This window comes from Strigops habroptila, chromosome 1 (assembly GCF_004027225.2).
Source record: "Strigops habroptila isolate Jane chromosome 1, bStrHab1.2.pri, whole genome shotgun sequence".
NCBI lineage: Eukaryota > Metazoa > Chordata > Aves > Psittaciformes > Psittacidae > Strigops > Strigops habroptila.
The window spans coordinates 148,383,135-148,401,022 of NC_044277.2; positions in this window are offsets into that span (position 1 = coordinate 148,383,135).

Here is a 17,888-nt window from a genome sequence, read left to right on the forward strand (position 1 = left end):
CCTGTTGGAGCAGGTTCAGAGGAGGCCATGGAAATGGTTAGAGTGCTGGAACAGCTTTTGTTCCTGTGAAGACAAGAGTTGGGGTTGTTTAGCCTGGAGAAAAGAAGGCACAGGGGAGACCTCATAGCAGCTTCCGATACATAAAGGAGCTCGACAAGAAACCTGGAGATGGGCTATTTACAAGGGCATGTAGTGACAGGACAAGGGAAATAGCTTTAAAGTGGCAGAGGGGAGATTTTCATTAGACATTAAGAAGAAGCTCTTCCCTGTGAGGGTGCTGAGGCGCTGGCACAGGGTGCCCAGAGAAGCTGTGGCTGCCCCATCCCTGGCAGTGTTCAAGGCCAGGTTGGACACAGGGGCTTGGAGCAACCTGCTCTAGTGGAAGGTGTCCCTGCCCGTGGCAGGGGGTTGGAACTGGGTGAGCTTTAAAGTCCCTTCCAACCCAAACCATTCTGTGGTTCTGTGGTGGGCCTGCATAGGTGGTAGGTGGGAACAGGAGCTGCAGGGGCAGGCTTAGACCCCAAGCCTGCAGGGTGCACTTTTGGCACTTACAGAGGAGAAGCTATGCTCCTGCCCTGGTCCTTCATTTCCTCAGCGTGCTTAATAACAGCCCTGGGTCATCTTATAAAGGTCTCAGAACTAGTCCTAGACCAGAGGGGAGGTGTTCACCAACTCCTGCAGTGAGCCCCAAGACAGGTGGCTGGTATAGTTATGGCCCGGGTGTTTACCTCACCCGCTTTTTCCAAGCCCTTCCCACTCTTACCACAGCTGGACACGTGTGTTTGGTCTGGTTTTTCAAGTTTAGAAGGGACCAGAGTTTACAGAGGTCTCTTGCCCTTGCTTTATAGGAAGCTAGCTATTTAGTCCTCAAGAGAATATCAAAATAGATAAGGGAGGAAACTCTTACCTTCTCCTGTTTCCCTCTGAATGCAGACCTTTCTCAGCAGCATTTCTGAAGGAGGTGTACCCTTCCGCTGTGCTTTTGTGGGCTATCTATTTAAAAACGATTAGCACATCCTTGCAACACACAGCTCCTTCATTCAGCACTTCCCTGTTGTCAGTCTTCAAGGAAGAAACTTGCTGTCTCCTGATGCCACATTGCCCAGCGAAATGTCATCAGGTGGTTGTTATTTCCATACAGTGCACTTTGGGGGAGTTTAGGAGTGGCTTCCAGCTGGCACTTTTTATCATCCGTTAATCATACATCCTCTCAGACCCAGGTCATATGCTTTATGCAAGAAGTGCCTGTAAACTTTAACAAACTCCCACATGCTGTGTGACATTATGTACTCAGAGGTAGCCTGTACAAGTCCTTCCTGGTTTTGATACCTCTTTTTTTCTCTATTTGTTGCCATCCAGTCTGAAGCTGAGAGGTGCATTTTTCAGACAAGCACATCTCTGAATTTACTAGAAGATGCCTAAGGAGATGTCACAGCCATCACTTTGTCCAACCGTGAAGATGGAATGATGCAACTACACACACAAGTCTCTATTTATAATCTGAGTTGAAAAGTTACGCTTTCTTACATAGAAAAAGACACACTGTATGCTGGGTGTCATCATCTAATAATCACCTCATGTTGTCTCTATATAGAATCACAGACTGGTTTGGGTTGGAAGGGACCTTAAAGCTCCTCCAGTTCCAACCCCCTGCCACGGGCAGGGACACCTTCCACTAGAGCAGGTTGCTCCAAGCCCCTGTGTCCAACCTGGCCTTGAACACTGCCAGGGATGGGGCAGCCACAGCTTCTCTGGGCACCCTGTGCCAGCACCTCAGCACCCTCACAGGGAACAACTTCTGCCTAATATCTTATCTCCCCTCTGTGAGTTTTAAGCCATTCCCCCTTGTCCTGTCACTACCTGCCCTTGTAAATAGTCCCTCTCCAGATTTCTTATAGGCCCCCACTAGGTACGTACAAACAAAGTCAGGCATCACTTCAAAAAGGCTCCAATTCATAGAAATGTTAGAAGGACAGTTTTCAGAGCCCTGTCCTGGCACATGGCTTTATCACTAAACTCCCTTCCCACTCCTAATTTCAGTGTTCTGTGACCCAGGAGATGGCATTTTGGAGGCATACCAAGACACAATGACTCCTCACGGAGAGGCCAAACAGCGTGACTCATGTAGGGATGCCAAGTGAATCTGAATGTCATTGCTGAGCACAGGTGCTCTGTGCCACTGCTGTATTTCCTGACAGGGGTGGTCTGACAGCCCAGAGATGGGCAGAAACCCTGATCGCACAAATTCTGGGATAACTGAGAGAGCACTAAGGCATAAAGAAAAGGTAGGAGAGGAATCTGGGGTCTTGCAGCCTAAGACACCACTACCCCTGGAGGCCAACAGTGCCTGCCCTTTCAGCTGATGTCCCGCTATCCAACACACCTAAGCAAGAGCCAGCTGTCAGTTACATTTCAGTTAATCATTAACACATACATCACTAGCAAGTTTAGGTTGAGAATCAAGAAAGTATTAGATTTTTTCTCAAAAAAAAAAAAAAAAAAAAAGGCTTAATCCGGGGCAAGAAAGGAAAAAAAAATATATATATATTAGCACTGTTTTTATCCAATAACAGATTAGCAAGAGTGAGATGGGAGCAGTGGGTTGGAAGAAGAAGCAGCCACACAGCTTCCCAGCAGACAGTTTATTATCCAGCCTAGATAAGGGTATGGATATCTTATGCTATCAAATCCTTTCCAGGCCAAGAGATAAGCTGAAAAAGGAAAACCAGCTCCTGACCCAGGAATAAATGGTTTCATATTTCATTTCAGTCATATCTTGGCTCCCTTAAGTGATGTCTTCTTTCATTTCCGCCTAGCTTCAAGGAACTATCTTCATCCCCAGGGAAAGCCCATTAGCTTTAATGGAGTTCGAGTACAAATGAACTTAGCCCAGCATGTGATATTTTCTCAGCAAAAGTGCGAGTGGCAGCAGAGCCCCTTCGAGCTTGTCTAGGCGATAAACACTTTCTCTCCACTGCACTGCAGCTCACGTGGCAAGGCAGGCAGGGTGCATGCACTGTGCCAGCTTGACACAACACAGAAACGAGATAAGGCTTTTGTTGGAGGCAAGGTCCCTAGGTAAAAAAAACCCAGATCCTTCCCATCCTGGGTCCAGTCTTTCTGAAGATACAGTGTTCAAAGAGCTTAATACAGTAGAGCGCCCAGAACCTGCACATAGCAGCAAATACATATATTTAAAAAGAAAATAAAAATAGTTCCAGGAGCAGTATCATGGAATCATAGAACAGTTAGGTTTGGAAAGGACTTTAAGATCATCTAGTTCCAACCCCCCTGCCATGGGCAGGAACACCTCACACTAGACCATGTCACCCAAGGAACAGCCTGGCCTTGAACACTGCCAGGGATGGAGCATTTACCACTTCTCTGGGCAGCCTGTTCCAGTGCCTCGCCACCATCACAGTAAAGAACTTCTTCCTTATATCTAACCTAAATTTCCCCTGTTTTAAGTTTGAACCCATCACCCCTTGTCCTATTGCTACAGTCCCTGATGAAGAGTCTGTCCCCAGCATCCTTATAGGCCCCCTTCAATTACTGGAAGCTGCTCTGAGGTCTCCATGCAGTTTCTCTTCTCCAGGCTGAACAGCCCCAACTCTCTCAGCCTGTCTTCATACGGGAGGTGCTCCAGTCCCCTTATCATCCCTGTGGCCCTCCTCTGGGCTTGCTCCAACAGCTCCATGTCCTTCTTAAGTTGAGGACACCAGAACTGCACATAGCCGTCCAAGTGGGATCTCACAAGAGCAGATTAGAGGGGCAGGATCACCTCTTTTGACCTGCTGGTCACTCTTCTTTTGGTGTGGCTCAGTATACGGTTGGTTTCTGGGCTGTGAGCGCACACTGCCGGCTTATGTTCACAGTTTCTCGTTGAATTACTTAGCATTAATGAAGCTCTATTCTATCTGATCGAGGCTTGCACTGTAGCTAGAACATTCACAATATCCCTTTCCTGTGGATTCTTAGGTGTTCCTCAATAATATTGCCATCATTCTCTCAGCGGAGGTGCCAATATTAACACATTTGACTCAGCCATCTCTCTTTTCTGAAATGTGAAAGCATACATTATTTTTGAGACTGCCACTTCTCTACCCATTTTTTATTTCAAATTGAGTAACAGGTATAAAAATTCCTAGGGGGTACTCGCAGTATGTATACACACAAGTATTCCATTAGACCCTATTTATTTTGAACCTAGACTGGTAAATATTTTTAAAGAATATAGTGCATATAAACTGCTTTTTATTGAGCATTTTCTTGTTTATATTGAAACAGTTGTTTCTAATACTATTGAGAAATACTCAGTTCCACAAGGGCTGTGTGTGAAGCAGGTAACAACTTTATTATGAGCAAACAAATACAGTATTCACATTTGCTTCTCTGCATGGACTGTACATCTACAATTTTGTATTTATTAAAATATGCCGCTATCTCCTTCATGGGTCCTATTAAAAATTAGTCAAATTCTTGTTTGTTTTCTAAACTCTGCATCTTAAGTGTAGGATCCACCCCAAATACATCTTGAGATTCTGTTTTTGTGATTGTGTAAACGGCTATAGCCTTTGTCCGTAAGTAAAAGAAAGCCCTTTTAAATTATATAAAATATTCAGTAAATGTCTCAGCCCTCCAAAATCATCACTGATATCTGCTGAGAAACTGCATTAGCATTATTCGTTTAAAAACAGGTAGGAAAAAATATTCATGAATGCAGCAATAACCAACCAAGAGAAACATAATGTCATATTTCTGCAGCTTCCATGGCTTGTTCAAAGCACTTTCTTTATGTGTGCTCTGTTTTTTTAAAGATCCTATGCCTCTTTTAAGACGCATGGGATGTTTACTGAAAAAACATGACCATTTTTCCTAACTGTCCAGCAGTATACAGAGAGGTTTAGTCCCTTGGCAGAATAATAGTTAAATTACAAACTAAATTCCCAGAGTAAAGACTAATTTTTTTCATTACTTGCACCAATAACTACTCATCATGACTGACTTTAAATGAAATTTTAAAGGAAATCTTGACCCGGGACTTGCTTAAGTTATAACATAACAGTCAGTAGCATACTACCTCCAGTGCCTCCATCTTCAATAATTATATCTTCAGTAAGAGCCTATGGAGGTTTAGAGAGATGATCCAGACATAGTAACCCTCCTTCCAATGGTAATATAAGTATTTATACCTCCTCCAACTTCATTTTTGTGTGGAAAGATATTATTGAGCTGCACCAGTCAAAAAAGAAAAAGTGCACCTTATTTGTATTTTACTATTCCAGTACATCCAGACATTAATTTTTTAAATCTTCATTCATATCTGCGAAGTGCATGAAGAGATCAGTTTTCATAACCACTGACATTAAATAAAAGTCACTGAATGGAAACAGAATGACTGCTTGCTGGATTGTACTCTGAGACCTCCAAAAGAGAGTCCAGAGTAGTCCTAGTCACTATATACTACCACACGGGAAATCTTTGGCCACTTCAGACACCATTTCCAAGAGATTATAGCTTATTTAACAGATATGCTGAGAAATGAAGGGTGGAGTGGTTATCTATACACCACCTTACTTGGGATCCCAAAGAACAGCTCTGCTGTTCACACTCTGTGACTTTCAGATTTTCTTGGTGGAGTCAGATATTTGTCCATCATATTAAACAAATAATTCTATAGCAAACAGTATTTTGAGAGGCAGCAAGTTCAAAATAAGCATTAGTATTCCAAAGGACAAAGCTTATTGATTAAACATACTACCCAATGCAACCAGAATAGCTGTGTCAATCAGATCAAATGCTTTTTTGTTCAGTTTTCTCAATCAAGAATGAAGTTTTATCCCCTCAGCAAAGATACTAATGCTTCATGTTAGAGAAGTCAGAAGCTCAGAGGGATTATTTTTTTCCCTATGAGATGGATCATTTGTAAATGCAAACTCTTGTTTGCAGTCCATGGTGAAAGGACAAACATTGGCTTGGTGGAAGGATTAAGGAAGGCTAAGTTCATTCAGGGTGTTGTTTAGGACAAAAGCTCAGCGCCAAGAAAACATTTAGGCTTTGAATCCTAGTTGGGTTCCTATTATTGATTTCAGTGGATAGTTAGAAGTCTAAACACATGCTCTTAGAGCTAGAGGTAGCCTGCACTACTTCAGACCTCAGCACCATAAGTATGAAACACTGTCAAATTAAAGCAGTAACTTTCCAAGCTGCCTTCAAATGGTTTGTAAGGAGACAGAAGAACAAGGTCTTTGGGCAGATGATCACATCTACCAAGGGAGAAGGACAGGGCCGATTTACATCTGTAGGAGTTCAGATGCAACAGCCTAACATTGGGCAGACAGAATCAAGGTCAGAAAAGGAGTAAGATTTTGTCAGGAGGATCTGGAAGCCATGAGAGGAAGATGGGACAGAGTGGGGTAAGACTCTGAAGAGAAAGGCATGGTACAGAGCACAATGACCATAAGCAGTATGTTGCACGAGGGTGGAAATTAACTGAAGCAGAGTTTCCTAGTGGTGATATGCGTACTGCTGATGGCTTGCAAGCCATGGAGTGGTAGTGCTGTGGGGCTGATAAAATGCAGTTTGCGTCCTCCCTTGGGAAAGTGACAGCCCATGGAACAGAGGCAAGGTAGGGGACAAAGAGGTGGTAGAGCTCCTCCCTTTATGGGCAAGCACAGAACCAACAGCCGCTGAGGCTGAGAAACCATGCTGTAATTTGTATATATAAATATATAATATACCGAACCACTTTTTGTTCCAGAGTCTTTATTAGGCAGTACAGTAAACTGCAAATAGGAAAAACGCTGAACGTCTGTGCATCCCTCTCAGTGCTTGCTTGCTCTCTGCTTTGCTCACCACTAATTTCTTCCACAGAGCAGACACTTGTTTTAAAAACATGGTTATTCTCTCTAAAAGAAAAGGGATGAGGAGAGGAAAGGGGTGTTGGCAGACTTAAGAACTAGAACTCATCATCGTCAGGAGTATGTGATTATACAGACACTGTCAGTGAGCTCTCTTTGAGCTCAGGAGTAAATGCCTGGGGAATGCAATTCCAAGCACATGGTGGCATAATGGAAATGCAAAGCCATCCCCTGTGGCCTGTGAGGACAAGCCCCCTGGAATGAAATAGTCTGAAGCACTTTATTTTTGCTTTGTCTTAGCTCATCTCTCTGTCTGTGCACTGAACAATCTCTCAACCCCTACAGCAATCTCGATTTGTTCATATTGTAATGAGATGAGAAGAGGATTAAGCTGTTGCTGGACTGAAACAAAATGAGCACTAGATGTATTCTAGAAATCACAAGGGATAAAATACAACTGATGTCAGAATGACAAGAAATCATAACAATACTAATGGGGCATCTGATCTAAAACCCATTTTCAATAATGGTAATTATGTAGGACTGTTAAAAGAACTGCACAACAATGCTGTTCACTCACTCTGCTATAGCAATCTTGGAAAGCCTCATGGGGTCCATCATGAAAAGGAAGACTCTTTAACCTTTAATCAAAATTCTTTGAGATGTACTGTCTCCACCTACAGGGAGTATTTGCCCCCAGTGGCATCTCCATCCAGCTATTCTCCCAGGTTTTGCTACTGCTACTACTACCACCACCACTACGAGGGTTGCATACAAAACCACAAGAAGGGATCAAGCATATCTCCTGCCTTCCTGAAAATTCAACAGGGACTAAAACAGAGAACAGAAGGTCAGTGGTGGCAGATGACTAACCTTTCCTTCTCACTGAGTGATGTCCTGGAAGCGTGCCCAGTGGGTGACCCAAAGCACTAAACACTTGGTTGGTCTACAGTGAAGCAGTCTCAATGGTAAGGATACACAGCTTAGGTAAAAGTGTAGGGCAGGCAGATCTGCAAAGCTGGCTGGCACAGACAGCATGAGGTAGAGCAGAGCCACATCATTTAAACTCTGTTGTTTAAACAACTCGCGTTGTTTAAACTGTGGACAAGGGTTGTCCACTGTATGCTCATGTGAGGTAATGAACTGTCAGACAAGAAAATTTTCAGGAGAGATGAGTCAAGCAAGGTGAACGGGGAATACAGGGGGTTGAGTGTAGGTTTGTCCCTTGGGCAGGGTTTCCAAGCACTTATCTCAGAGTTTCATAGTGCAAAACCGTTCAAGCGCAAAACACAGCACTGATGCAAGTGCTGGCACCTGGGTAGCTTTTGCTGTCTAAATGGATGCTGAGAGGCTGTGAGCAAGAAATCTTCAGGTTTGCTGGAATATGAACAGTGAGGCGATTTCTATGTCAAGAGTGAAGAAAGAAGCCGAATGGATTGTAGAGTCAATAGGTGTAAGAGCTCTTCAGTGGAGATACTGCATAGTGTGTTTTTTTCACCCTTAAAAGGAATATCTCCAACCATCTGCTATACCTTCTTCAGGAAACTTGAGGAAACCAGAAATAGGAAACCAGAGCCAAGAATTTCTCCCTGGCAATAGTGCAAAAGGGAACATGTATGTAGGCACTGAAGCATGTAAGGCTCTGCATGAGGAAACTACCTTGGTTTTCTTTAAGCAGGCATACTGCGTATCACATAAATCAAGCTAACTCCTTCAGCTGAGGAGTATCAACTCACTAACTCAAGATGCATTCTGGCAGTCTGGTTCACTGTGTAAATCTAAATGTAAGGACATAGTAAACAGTAAAGTCCGTTGAAGTCAGTGATTTATTATTTGCTTGGCCTTAACAAGCCTCTAATGCTATTCAGCGTGGACAAACATCTCACACCTACCTAAACTCCACTACAGTGTTTATTATCTGAGACTCTCCTTCCCGGTTGTTCTGAACCACTGCAGTGTGCTGTGCATTGTTAAATAACTTTCAAGGAGCTCCATTTTCAACTGTGCTAGATTTTTTATTAGCACAGCTTGCCTTATGTTAGCAACATTTGCCCTGCCCTCAGTCAATTTTAAGTCCAATCATCCAAATCTGTATTTGTGCTCCCGTGCCCATTTATTGTAATGCTCCCTCTTCCAGCTAGCCCACCTTTGAGAAACCACATCATGAGCATGCTCCATGGTGTCCTTATGTTTTAGGAAGGAAGGCTTGGATTTTCTAAGCTTGCTGATACTGAAGATGAGGCAATGTGTGCCCAACTGTAGAAATAAAGCTGTTTATTGAGCTTTATTGGGGCTCAGGATGTGGTGGGGCTAAATAACACTTCTGGGATACAGGGATGGAAAAAAAGCAGTCCTACCAAAAGCCAAGGGAAGGTCATAATCTTACATGGCACTCTATAGCAATCACTGCAACACAACACTGTATGCTACAATGGGCATGTATCTATCTCATTAGCGCTTCTCTCAGATAGTCAGGATTATGTGGCATTCAGATAGAGACATCCCAGGAGCATAAACTGGTGAAACGTTTCAGGTAGAAACCTAAGATGAGGCAGAAACTTTCTGCTGCAGCCACTCAGAAATGGTACAAACACAAGATGGGTTCCTCCAAAAGAAAAAACAAGAAAAAAATGTTTCCCTGTTCATTGTCCCAAGTATTTCCATCCTAAGTCATCCCATTCCTTTCTCCCTCCTCTCTTTTCAAAATAGAAACTGACTATGCACAAAGAAGGAAGATAACAGCAGGTCTGAAGTGTCCCAATATGCTTAAGATGACAGCTATTATGCAGCCGCAGCCCAAAAAAATAACAAAACCATTCTACAATCAGCGCAAAATACCATTCATTCCCAGGTGCATTTTTGGACAGATAGATTGAATTCTTAGTAACAAACAGCAAAGCACACAAAAGAGCAGAAAATAGGTTTAAAACAGTAACAGTTTCCACATTGAGAAATGGATCCAAAGGAGAGTCTCTTTGGGCTGCAGCTATGTTAAAAACTGGCTTGAGGAGAAAGAGTTATGGTGTGATACAGAGTTGTGAGGAATTGCTCTCACATATAGCAGGAGCGTTGGAGTCCTGCAGCTCAGTGTCACAATCTTTACACACCCATGCATTTGATAGTGGAGTGAAAAGCCACTGAGTATCAACAAGCCAAAAAGCAATACGGCTTTTGCCAGTGGAGCCAACAATTCAGCTTACCATACACGCAGCAGAGCTACACGCAGCAGCAAATGGCCATGTCGACACCAATTATTTACTAATTATTACGTAGGTATTATTAATAATAGACATCGCTTTGACTTTTTCAGGGATTCTGCCTGCAAAGAGAGATACAGTTCCCAAGGTAAAGTGCTTCTGGACTCTACTCAGGATGAATATCCATTATCCTCTTGTCCTTTTTTAGTGGTGGTGAGAGCTATTTACAGAAAACCATAGGACTGTCAGGAGAAAATATCCTTCTTAAGGAGACATTAGTCTGCTTTTCACTGTCCAAAAATAACCACCCAGTTTTAAGGGCAAGCATAAGAAGATTGAACCAGCCAGTATTCAAGCAGCAGCTCAGCCTCAAAGTATTACACTGTGCCTAGAGTCAGAGACAAGATGTTTGTTGTAGATGAGGCTGGTAACATACATCATCCTTCCTGTCTGCTGTATTCATACCTCATGAAGGAGAGACCTTGGGCCTGTGCTAAAATATGGAGAGCAAGATATCTGCTTCCTGCAATCTAAAGCTCAGGATAAGATATTCTTTTCATGTCAGGCTTGAGAGTTTACAATACTGATGGTCGTAAGGTAGAAATATCCTTGTTGTCAGTAAATGGTATTACTTCATTCCTAACTAGATTCATATGCATTTCAAATGGAATGTGAAATCTCATAGTTAAAAATAAAACAATGGAATTATTATATATCTAGTTGAAATATCTGATCACTTGGTCTTGTTGCACCCTAATAGGATACCATCAGACCTGTAATTATATTAGTTTAAACCGAGTAGCTCTAATAGCTGTCTTTTCACCCAGCCATTCTTACAGAAGGAAATAAAGACAGACACAGAACATTACAGTGCTTTTTCAGATCACTAGACCAACCTAATCTAATTTATGCTGGCAACCTTTAATTTTAACTAGGTCAATTCACTCTGTGAAACCACGGAGAAAACTACTCTGACAATGCAAAATTATAAAGTATTCAAAACAATACAAGTCTGAAATTGCAAGTAGGAGAATAGAACGAAGGTAGCCACGGTGGAAAATACTGCATGAAGCTGCTACAGGAAAAAAACCCCTCACTTTCGAAAAGAAAATATCATTTACTCTCATTGGGTGAGATCCAGTAAGCTACTGAAGTCAGCACGGGATCTTTGTCTTGGTTTCAGCGGGCTCTGGCTCAGAGCCGTTGCTTCTCACAGTTCAGAGAATCAATTTGGTTTTTCAGCTCTGGAGACTGAATGAAGAATACTTATTTTGGTAATGTGGAAACCCTGCTTGACTAATTCGAGGATGTTTTGGATGACTGCGTGCAAACCACCTTTAGCAAAGCTCAGCGATGAGTTGGGACGCCAAGAACTCCTCGTGCCCTTCTGCTACCCCCAGCTCCCTGAGAAGCACGACATGTAGAGGGGTAAGGTACTGGGTGATGCTGCCCTCAAAGACGTCCTAGAGCTAATACACATTTTAATATTCCTAACTTCCAGATTTTAATTAAATAAATGTCAGTGGAATCATATTATTTTCTGCTGGTTAGATTTTAATGACATTTTAAACTGATCCTTCACTTTAGTGAAATAATTATATAGCACAGGGATGTGTGCTACTATTCATCTGAATTAATAATGCGATCGCTTTGTGCGCTGTCATTTTCTGCCAGGGAGGAAGAATATCAAGCAGCTTTCGCAGTCTGCAGATAAATGAAGCAGAATTCTCCCTGTTTGTGTTTACTGATACAAGATACGTGCTCTCCTTTATAGACCATGTTTTATGTACAGTAACTGTTCTCCTTCACCCTCTCTTACTCCCAAAACCTAAGGAGTCTATTTTGGTTCTGGTTGAAGAAGCCAAGTTATCATTTTCGGGGCAGATGACCACTGCCCGACTGCTTGAAGCAATGCAAGCAGAGTCCAGAAAGCTTACTCACTTAGAAAGAATGGAGCATTAAAGCCTTCTGCTGCAGGCAATCAACAAAAATAAACAAGTTCAAGCAGCTTTGTGAATTAGGAGAGTTGGTCAGGATAAAAAGCTATTTAAAGGAAGTGGGCACTTAATGCTGAGATGAAAGGACAGGTCCATAGGAAAGGAGGAGGAGACGGCAGCAATGTTCGACCTGGTGGCATATTCCAAGGACTTCTGTACTTCATTTGGGCTTTCATCCTTCTTTTTCTCTAATTATTCTGTATGCAGTGAAGTAATTAGAAAGATGTTTGGTACCCTGGTGAGCCTTTGTAAGCCATTCGTTTCCTGCAGTTGTACTGTTTTGGCAAGGGGGACAGACTCTTCAGAGAAACGATGTCAAGACCCTCTGAGTGCAGCCCAGGGAAAACTCCTGCCTGTCCTGGCAGCTGCACACAGTATGGATTGCACTTTTTGAATCTTCATCTCTAAAAGGAAACAAACTCATCGACAAAGAGACAGTTTTACGATCTAGGTACACATGGAAAACACTGTTGCCTCATTTGACCTGAATGTGGTTAGCCACTCGGTATGTGGGGTCTCACAGGGATGTTCCTGAAGGATAAGGTTTCTATGTGACACGAAGCAGAAGAATTCTCATTCCAGTCTTGTCTTATTACAGTGCTGTACACAGAGATTGCTTTCCTGCGGAAAGCAGAAGAAATTTCCTCCTGTAGTGTGTTCAGAGTCACAACTGATTATCACTCCAGCAACACCAAGTCCAAGAAACTCTCTCCGCTCCCTCTTGAGGTCATGTCTTCCTCACCCTTCATGCTCCAGCACCTGCAGCCAGCCATCCTCAGCACCAAGCAGCTTTGGTTTAGTCTGATTTCAGCCTAATGTCCATATTCTCCTGTTGTTTTTACTGCATAAAGGGGCTTGTTTGGCCTTTGTATCTAAGGTCTCCCATTGCCACCTCTCTATACAACACCCCGCATTAACCCCAAAAGAGGCTAGTGAAGCTGCAGCTCCCACATTTTAAATATCAGTAGGCCCACTAGCAGTCCTTACAGGTTTCACAGAGCACCATCCACCCACATGACAGAGCTTTCAAGACAGCTCATTGTCAGGCTTAGCATGGCTTCACACATCAGCCAGAAGTGATTAATCTATTTATATGCCATGGCTTATCAATATGTACGGGCTATATCCATTAACCTAAAAGAGATATCCTGAGTCATCAAGCCTAGTTTTTTGCTATCTCAAGAATCTCACTCACTTCAACCATAAATTTACTAAATGACATCTTTCCACTAATCAAATTCTGTTGAAAACCAAAGAAAAATTAGTAATTTAAAAACTCTGTACAGCCTCATTATCTATATTTGCCTGTTAGGAAAGTCATCTCACATCTAAATTAGCTTCCAAATCAAATATGCTACAACTTCTTTTTCTATTTTGCCAGCCTGCCTTTCAGCCAAGGTGAGGACTAATGGCTGTAGTCCACAGTTCAGCATCTGCCTGCACTAGGACTACCCAGTACTCTACAGTAATACAGCAGTTGCCTGTAACCTCGCTCAGGTAACTGAGGAGAGATGCCTTTCTAGGGTTTCTCTGTGGTTCAGTGAAAGAATTTGTTGCTATCATGACTCCTTTCAACCTGAACTGCCATCACTGCGTTATCAGTTTTCAGTTGCAGGAGGCTGAAACTTTTTCCCTTCCCAGGTAGTATTTGTGCTCTTGCATCAAGACTTCCTACAATAAGTACTTTTTTTTCTTCTCTCTCTTAAATCTTCCCCCAGAGGTTGGAAATGTGGGTAGGCTAAAATGGAAAGAGTCTCAAGAGGGTTTTTTTCATTCTGGTGAATTCTGGGTTCCCCATTTTCATAAACCATCACAATGGTTTTGCTATATTGGTAAAGCTCCTGTGGTAAGATCTGAGCCCTGTGTGCATCTGCTATGAGTATCTGGGGAATTGGCTCAGTTTGAACAGTTTTGCATTTCTTTCTGATGGTGGAAATACCCTCTTTACTGATTGTGTGCGATAGGCAACTTTTACTGTCACAAGTTTCACATCTCTGATTCTATTTTCAGAATAACACCTTTACTTTATTCACAGTTCGTAAACATGTCTATTCCTACTCCCAGCTGTAGCATGTGCTAGGACAGGTAGAAAGAAAGATTCTTGGTTCTGCTGTGGAGCTGTTGGCAATGTCCCTTTAAGGACCATTCTTGGGTTTCTAGAAGCCCCTTCCAAGTGTTGAGCTTGGATCTTAGAGGAAGAACCAAACACTTATCTGTATGTTGGAAGGAAGAAGAGACCCGTGTGAAGTGTCAAAGCAGGGGTGAGTCATGAGATGGCAGAGGGAAGTGGAGGAACTTGCAGAAGTCTTCTCAGAAGATGGAGAAAGGTGAGGAGCAACCAAGTAGGAGGAGGCCATGCTTCAGAAAGCCAAGAGTAGCCCCTGTAAGTGCATTCTGAATGTGCATATTGTACAGTTCCAGATGCACATAACCATCAAACCATTGTATTAGAGAACAATAAGTGCCAAGAATTCTCATTGCCTTTATTTTGACTTCTTATTTGACAATAATTTACTATCTCCCTCTCAGTTGTCAAGCATTTATTCTCTCTCCCAGCAATGCTGTGAAAGGAAGGTTACGACTAGCCTAAGATACTTTTTAATTTGGCCAACAAGAAATAGGCATATGCATGCAACACCATATGGTAAGAATCCAAAACTGAACTACATGACACCTGGGTGGAAAGCGTTTGCAGTTACGTACATTTCGAATACTGACATCAGTCAAAGAAGTCTCTAAAATTAAATCCTGTTCTTTCTCTTTCAGTTCCTGATGACCGGCAGAAGTAGTGAGTAGCTACACAGATCATCCAAGCATCTGTCTGACACACTTCTGACTGAGCAGCACTTTTGTTGGTGCAACAAGTTTGTACTCTCAGCTTTAGAGGGAGGAGAAAGAACTTTAAGGGTTCAGCAACTCCAGAGTCCTAAATACTGACTGTAGTGTTACATACTGTAGGCTCTGTGTTTGGGGCACATAAAAAGAGCTACTGTGGCTACTTCTAAATAGTTTTCAGTTCACTGCTCTGTGCATTTCTGTTGATGCCTCGGTAGCAGAGCTGGTATGACACGATTCTGTCCTTGGGTGGAGCATTATGAAGTTTCATTCACTTCAGTTTTATTCTGGAGTTGGCCTAAACCTGCCCCTGGATGAAGGCTTTCCTCCTTTTAAAAGCTGCAATATTGTTCTTCCTCCTAGTGCCCTACATCCTATTGCATGAAGAGAGGAATTTGTTATGTGGACAACTGGATGCCATTTCCCACGTGTTGTAAAAACTGGTGGTTTGAAAGCGCCAGAGGGCTTGACCCCTGCCTGATTGTTTTTTTGAGTCACCCCACAAGTTAGTCCTTAAGCAGTTAATGTCATTGTCCATCATCCCTGGCTGACGATCCATAGCTGAGCAGGGCAGAGGGGCAAAGGAAAAAGACTGAGGGTCACCTGTCCACATAGAAACCACATCTTAACAACTTTCTTGTGTTTAAATTCATGGCAACTTTTAACTATAATTCATCTGAAACACGTCCAAGATATTTTTGTCTCCTATTTTTGTTGAAGCAGATGATTATTGAACCTCTGCTTGTTATGTAAAAGTGAACAAGGCATTTGTTTCCTGATTTGTGTAAGGAAGAAGGGACCTATCATAACTTGCCACAAACTGTCATTCTCAAGTGCATTCCTATCTCGTACATCTTTTGCTTTTAATGAAGAGCAGATCAACTGTCTATCAAATGTTCTTGCTCTCTTGACACAGGTCTACAGTGCTAGTGCAATTTCCTTCTTTTTAAGGGGATGCAAAATCCCCAGTCACTCTTTCCCCTTGCAGATGAATAGGTAGTTCATTTCTCAGTCTCTTAGTATTATCACATTAATCTATGCGTATTAGAGTCCAAGACTCCTGCACATTTCACAGTTTCAAGGGCTAGCCAGGTTGCTATCAAGTTTGTTAGCTGCCTCAGCTTAAGCAAAGGCAATTTGCTTAAGCTGAGCAAACCCTACTTTCTGTCTCTCTGTCCCATTTTCCATGTCATTTGAAGGACTTTTTCCCTTGTGATGCTTATCCCAGGATTATTTTATATTTCAAACAATCCTCTTGACTGTGACTAATTTTGTCACAGTAGTAGAATTTACCACAGTTGCTTCTCTCTGCTTTTTCTGACTGCCAGCTTCCTGGTTTAAACCAAACTTAACACTTCTTTCCAACCACTTCAAGCACCATGAAACATGAGAATCCCTCTTTTCCACCCAGCTTGGCACAGTCCCATGCTTACAGCATTGACCATAATGGGGTCCCTTGCTTTCATAGGAGTTTCCTCTTCTCTTGCCAGTGCAAGCACTGTGATGAATATCACAGGTTCCTAAAACCAGGCTTGTCAAGACTCCCACACTGAGCTCTACAGCCTGCCTCCAGCTAAATTTGCCTGCTAAACTATGCTGCAATCCCTCTGTCACTCCCTGGTCCAGTACACTAAGGATCAGGCTGGCCTAATCCTGACCCACTCATCCCTGTGCAGAGTCAAGCTGGCCATGTCACACTGCAATATAGAAACATAGAATGGTTTGGGTTGGAGAGGACCTTAAGGTCATCTAGTTCTAACCCCCTGCCATGGGCAGGGGCATATCACATTAGACCATGTCACCCAAGACTCTTGTGCAACCTGGCCTTGAACACTGCCAAGGATGGAGCATTTACCACTTCTTTGGGCAACCTGTGCCAGTGCCTCACGCAGTCAAACACCCAAACAGGTCCCTCCGCAGGACAAGCTCCCCAGATGTCTCTCCCCAACCATGTACTTTGCACTGCTGGGCATATGTGCTGCTGCTCAGTTAAACCTTGCAAGAACCATGCCCCGAAACTGAGCTGGCTCCTCATGAATCAGGAAAAAATATGCTGCTGATGCTCAAATCCAGCTGAGCATTTATTAATTGGTCCAATATGAGATAGCCAGTATAGTTTATATATATGGATACACGGAAAGCACAAGGCTGCTCCCATCCTCCCTTCTGGGTGGGTCACTTCTCTGTTCTAGCAATACACTGAAGCTGGTCAGCATCACAAAGAGGTAACCAATCTATCCTACCTTTGACCCTCAGCCTGAAGAGGTGTGAAAAAGTGAACATTTTCAAAGAATGAAGAGGAAGTGGCTTTGATTTTCTAATCAAGCATTGATTGCCTAACATCACTAACATTGAACTTAAGGGTGGTTTTTCAATCTTAAAGAGTTCTTTCTTATTCAAGCAGACAGCTCTAGTCAATAGATGAGAAAAAACCAAGGAATGACAAGTCTATACCAGGAACAAAATAAAAGACTATATCATACACAGGCTGCTAAAAACTCCATTTTTTTCCCTGTAAGTGGGAATTCTACTTGATTTCAGATTTTGCGCCTGTGTGAATTAGAATTGACTTTCTTACCCACAGAGCCCTTTTTATACAGGGTTAAGTAACTAACAACGTAATTTGCCTTTTCTTTGATCAAAGTTTAATCAAACAGTAACCATGGGGATGTGAAGATGTAAAGGCAGAAAAATCAAACACCATGCATAATACCCCTTAATAGAGGTTCAGCAACCATAAAAATAAATAGGCTGTCACTGTTTCTAGGTTCCTTGATCCAAACAGATGAAAACACGAGATTTTATCTGTATTGCTAATGTCACAAGATTTCAACTAGAAGAATACCTGGGCACGTGATCTTATAGAAATGATTAGTTTTGACTAATTGCTGTGTTTTCCTGAAGGAGGGAAAGGCACTTCCCATTTCTTATTTCATGCCCCAGCTCCACCAAAAATAAATACAATCCTGTATTAAGGATAGAGGTTTGAGTTACAGAGA